Here is a 6,000-nt window from a genome sequence, read left to right as displayed (position 1 = left end):
CAGAGAGAGAAACACTTTTATCATGCCCTGTGTTTATTATATAATGCAGTGTATAGATTAGTGCTATTATGCAGTGTTACACACACATAAAATGGCTGCACAATTTAGCCGTCGCCAAGCTCAGCAGTTATTCCTAGTGCAAGCTGTAGTCGAAAGCTGCAAACACTCTTAACACCAAACACGAAAAACGTGCGGTGCGTGTCCCAAAAGACTATGTGCTCCAGGTGAGGCTCGAACTCACAACCTCGGCATTGCTCTGCTCTGTACTGCTGTATAAGTACCGCGCGCTAACCGATTGCGCCACTGGAGCCCTGACACCATGTCTTTCCGAACGGTTTATCAATGGTGCACCCGGGGGTGGGGAGTGGTGCCTTTCACCAGTCTTATGCTCCAAACTACCGCGCGGACACTGCTGGGTGGATGGGGGGGCGGGAGGAGGCGGCGCGGTGCAGAGGCGGGCCCGGCCCTGTGCTAGCGGGGAGCGCAGCAGGGCCTGGCCGGAGAGCCAAGCAATGGGCTCAGTGCAGCACGGTGTCGGCTCCCCGCGGTGCCAGGCTGCGGGGCGCTGCAAGGGGGGGCTCTGCAGCGTGGTGTAAGGCGGCGCGGGGGGGGGGGGGGGCGCACCACGGGGCTCGGCTGCGGGGCGGAGCGGTGCAAGGGGCCTGGTGCAGCGCGGTGCCTGGCTGCGGGGCGCTGCAAGGGGGGGCTCTGCAGCGTGGTTTAAGGCGGCGCGGGGGGGGGGGGCGCACCACGGGGCTCGGCTGCGGGGCGGAGCGGTGCCAGGCTGCGGGGGGCTAGAGCAGCCAGGTGCCCGGCTGCCCCCTTTAGGCGCGGGGTGTCGGGCCCCTGGCAGCTCTGCACCGCGCTGTAGGGCCCCTGGCTAAGCTCCCGTGCCGTGCGGGGCCTAGCCGGGCGCAGAGCAGCGGGCCCGCTCTGACATAGTTCCGGCTCCACGGGGGAACGAGCCGGGACCTAGATCCCGCCAGCGGCCCCGCTCCCCTGGGCAGCTCGCTGTGCTCTGCAGCGCCCCCGTTCCTCTCCGCGGGGGCCCCATCGGCTGGTCCCCGGCGGGGGGCTGCCGGCAGCCTGCGGTTCCCAGGGGAAGGGCGGGCGCTCAGCCCCTTCAGTTCCGCTGATGGCTGCTCTGGCACACCAGCCTTTGGGTGACTTTCTTTTCCCGAGAGGAAATCTTCTGAAATCACCCACATCTCCCTCCCAGCAGCAGCCGCCGCCCCTTAGGGCAGGGAGCTAAATACTTCCCGGGCCCGGTCAGAGAGAATCAGTTTTTATACTTTTGGGGGTTCCCCCACCCCCTTCTTCACCTAAAACAACTTTGCAAACTTGTGTCCTGGTGCAGGCAGGCACTGTGAGGTCGGCATTACTGCTGAGGAGCATTCCTGGACTGTGTCCTTTCCATAGCCTTGCTGTTTGCTTGGATGGTTGGTTGTGGATTTTTTTGCAGGGGGGGATATATTAGTGGGGGGTGTTGGTTGGTTTTTTAACTTTATTTTCTCTTTGCAGTCTTATAACGTATAAGGGACTAAGCACCTGCTACTGCTCCCATTGACTAGAATAGAGAAGAATTGGGCTCTGAACAAAGAATTTCTTTGCTACATATGCAAATAAAATATTTCATTGCTGGCTTAAGGTTTATTGGCCCAACATTTGGGCAGCATTGAAGTGGCTTATGTATTTGACATTATTCTCCTTAAGCCTGAATTCAGTTTTTCTTACCAAAACAAATGATGAAACAGACTAAATTAACCACACAGTCCAGAGCAACCTTATTTAAAAAACAAAACAAACCTCACAACCAAAGATAGTGGTTCTCTCCATAATCACTTCCTGCTTCACTCTGCCTATTACAGTCCTGAAAGCATGCATTACACTGAGAATGAGAAGAATCTTGTAGTCTGAGGCACTCCTAGAGCAAGTTCACATTTTTAGTGAATTCAGTGCTAATGAGATTTGTGAGATACACAGGTACAGCAGCAGGGCAAGTCTGTCCATATCTCACAGGTTCATCTACACCAAGGATTTAAGGAAATTCTCCCATTATTGCTCTGTCACTGGTATGAAGTAGCCTTTGACATTTTTATCACTGTCTCATGTCATCTAAACCTCCTCAGAGACTCTGACTTGTCTACACTAGCACATCCACCATTGTTAGAATTGCCGAAGCTACATTGCCACTAGGTGTAAGAATGTATGTGTGTAGACAAAGTCATAGAGGGTGAGAGAGTAATCCAATCTTCTTGTTAATTGGATTCCTGGCTTCTCTGCAAAAGTAGTAATTTATGAAAAAGTCACTGTTACCAGGTGAACCTCGCAACTCCCCAAAGGCAGCTTTAATTTATGCTTCTCTTGTTTGTGGGGTGAGGAAAGACAGAGGAAGAGAAGGATACGACTAACTAGTTCATAATGCCCATTTACACGCCTTGACATTTCATGTTCCTTTTCTGTCCCCCATAAACCTTTGTGTGATCAGAAATAATGACATACTTCACCTTTTTGGAAAAAATAAAACATTTTAAAATAACTTCCAAGACAGATCCTCAGAAGTTGCTGGAGTTATATAAAATAAGAAAATATTTAAAAGCCTAATACTGCTCACATTCACGTCAATGACAAACTTCCCATTGTTGTTTGCAGTATTGCTGTAGCCATGTTGGTCCCAGAATAGGAGAGGGACAAGATGGGTGAATATCTGTTATTGGACCCAGCTGGTGAAAGAGCCAAACTTTTGAGCTACACAGAGCTCTTCTTGACTACAGTGGGAGCTGGAGTAGGCTCTTAAATTACACCCCCAGAATACATGTCAATAGTTTAAAGCCCATAGGGCTAAATTCTATCCACTGTTACACCTACGCTACTCCAGCGCCTTTAGTCTTTGAGAAAGCAGGTGATACACGAAAGGAACAACCAACAAAAACACAAAATACCCCAAGCAGGGTTTTTACTCCAAAAGGGCCAGAAACACTGTGAAGTCCATTAGGTACTTCACTGCTGCTAATGATTTTATGGGGAAGGCACTCAAATATGTGGCAGAATAAAATGGTAAGATAAATAACTATTTCCTTCTGAGCATCTCCTCTTGGCTGAGACTAAGGACAGGTCTACACTAGGGATGCAAGAGTTTAACTGGTTAACCTATAAGCTTGATGCTTATCGGTTTCCATTAACAGTTAAACCCCACACAGGGTCCTGGCTGCCACCCCGTGCCCAGGGTCACAGCTGCTGCCCTGCTTGCTCAGGGTCCCTTTGGCTGCCAGCCCCCATGCCTGACTCCTGGCATCCCTGTGCACCCAGCATCCCAGCTGCTGCCCAGCATCCCGGGCCCATGGCTGGGGCCCCTCCAGGCTGTTGGCCCCGCGCCCAGGGTCTGTCCCAACAGCCAGGACCCCGGGTGCGCCTAGATGCTGGGCGGCTGCAGAGCCCCAGACACAGCAGCAACAGCAGGGATCCCCAGGTGCGGTGGCAGCAATGGAGCCCCACATAAAATGTGGGGGTGCTGCAAACCCCCCCCCCCGCACCACTAGTTCCCCGGATAAACGTTTAACTGTGTAACCGATAGAATTTTAATCGGTTACACAGTTACTGATTTTACACATTTACATCCCTAGGCTACCCTTAAAAGGCTGCAACTGTGCAGTGAAGACGCCACTACACTGACAAGAGAGCTTCTCCCGTTGGCTGTTAATCCCCCTTTGTGAATGGCAATACCTATGTCGACCCTCAATATAGCGCTGTTTATATCGGGGATTAGATTGGTATAATTGTGTTACTCAAGAGGTGTGAATTTTTCAGACCCCTGAGCAATGTAGCTATACTGATGCAAGTTGGTAGTGTAGACCTGGCCTAAGGTGTATTGATCACAACTTTGCCAAAAAGCTCTGTATCCTATTCCCACCCACCACCAGTGAGAGGTCAGTTGCAGCAATTTCTTGTTTTCGCTGTTCAATAGAGTACACCTGAATTCCCTTTAAGCTGTGCAGGTGTGCAGCAGGCTATCAAAAGCCATGCAAGTGGGGAGAGGCACCCCTCCCCTGGCCCACCCCAGTCCTGCCGAAGCTGCCATCGCCGGGGAGAGGTGCCTCTCACCCGGCCCCGAGCTGTTGTGGCGAGAGAGAGCTGGGGAGAGTCCTTTCTCCCCGCCACAGCCCCAGAGCAGCCTGCACCCCAAACTCCTCATCACCGGCCCCACCCCAGAGCCTGCACCCCAGCCAGAGCCCTCACCTCCCACACACCCCAATCCTCTGCCCTAGCCCTGAGCCCCTTCCCGCACCCCAATCCCCGCATCCTCGCCCCCACCCCAGAGCCCACACCCCCAGCCAGAGTCCTCAACACCCCCCCCCCGCACCCCAACCCTCTACTCCAGCCCTGAGCCCCCTCCCACTCTCTGAGCCCCTTGGCCCCACCTCTGCCACACATCACCTTCATATCGGGGCACATAACAGAATTCATTCTGCACATGAATGTAAAAAATTAGAGGGAACACTGGAGTACTCAGTTTGAATATATTTTTAGTAATGCTCATGACATTGTTGACAGCAAAACAGCTGTATTGTGCACAAATTAGAAGCACCTTGCCTACATGAAAACAAGTCTCAAAAGGCCCTGGCTCGCTAATGAATTGGAAGTTGCAGAGGAGGCAACTGCTTGGAGAAAGTCATATGAAACTGTCACTCTGAGTCAGTATATCAAAACGGTTGGAGATCTGCTCTTTTATTTTATTTTAAATTGACGTCTGCCACTTGCTAAGGTGTAAATACTTCATTGGTTCCCAGGCAAATGGAGCTCTGCCTGCTTGTTGTTCCTTAGTGGTAGCAATAGTGGCTGGTGTGACATGTCAAAACTCTTCATTTCTTCCCCCCATCAACAGCGGTAATGAGGAAGGCACTTTCTAATGCTATAACTGGCAAAGCCAATAGAACTGTCTCAGCTCTAACAGAGCAGTAAGCTGGCAATGTTTAATGGTCGATGAAAAAAGTGAACTATCCTTATTTGTCTCTTCCTATAACAGGAATGGAGCATCACTAATATGCAAATATCTGCTGGTGCCAATTAAACTTAGCCTATGTCTGTCATATAAAGATAATGAAACTGACATTTTCATGGCTGCTGAGCAACTGACCTCTGAATAATTCCACATGCCTCACTATGATGTTAGCAGTCTTCTGTAACAAGAAATGTGTGTGCAGAAGGTTGTGTGTTGCTCTTTTTAAATACCCATGTTTCCAAACAAGTAAATAAAGCAACCTGTCAGCATATATTGTTTCTATTTCTCCCCGTTTGACTAATTATTGTATGTGACTTAATTTACAAAGTTATTAACCATTTTCACATCAGTGCCCCTATGCAGCCACTGTTGAGTTTTACAGAACGAGAAGCCAAAAATGGAAGCTATTATAGCAAGCGGTTAATTTAATCGTTTTTTGTAGGTACAATACTCTGAACACCTTATGCTGAAGACTCTTTGTACTCCTGATAAAGTGAGAACATGATGAGTTACATCAAAGCATAAAAACAGGACCTTTTGGTGCTTGTCACTATTATATAGCAGCCATAAAATCATTATTCTATATGCCCGACTTCTAGGTGCACAAATAGGACTGGATGGTTTCCGTGCCTCCCACATGCATATATCATAGACAGTGGTAAAGTGACTGCTTTTATATTTCAAAATTTAGAGAAAAAAAGCCCACATCATTAAATTAGTAATATTTATACTATAAAGATAGTAATCTTCATTTGCCGATTATAAGTGGCCAGTATTTCCATTCCTCTTTGTAGAACAGTAGATTGAGCAGAAAATTTTCCTGACAAATTTAAATTCTCTTAAAGATGAGCATTCCTTTTCTAAGTGGCCACTGCTGACTAACTAATTTCCACTAAAAGTGGTTTTGGAAAACTAGAGCCTTCTTGTATCATTCTTTTGGGACTGAGGAATATTTGCCTGAACTGCAGGAAACTAATTGTTGGAAATTCCCTAATGCATTC

The 6,000-nt window shown here is 49.0% G+C and overlaps 1 non-coding gene across 1 annotated transcript; it reads right to left on the bottom strand.

Moving 5' to 3' along the window:
* Positions 1-216: 216 nt before the first annotated feature.
* On the bottom strand, positions 217-310 carry TRNAI-UAU (transfer RNA isoleucine (anticodon UAU)). Its single transcript has 2 exons — positions 273-310; positions 217-252 (listed from the first exon to the last, which is right to left on the bottom strand). It is a non-coding gene; the product is annotated as a tRNA-Ile (tRNA).
* Between the last annotated feature and the right edge of the window lie 5,690 nt (positions 311-6,000).

Source organism: Eretmochelys imbricata, chromosome 3 (genome assembly GCF_965152235.1).
Source record: "Eretmochelys imbricata isolate rEreImb1 chromosome 3, rEreImb1.hap1, whole genome shotgun sequence".
NCBI classification, from domain to species: domain Eukaryota; kingdom Metazoa; phylum Chordata; order Testudines; family Cheloniidae; genus Eretmochelys; species Eretmochelys imbricata.
The sequence above is the reverse complement of the archived record's forward strand: the minus strand, read 5'-3'. Positions and strand labels throughout refer to the sequence as shown.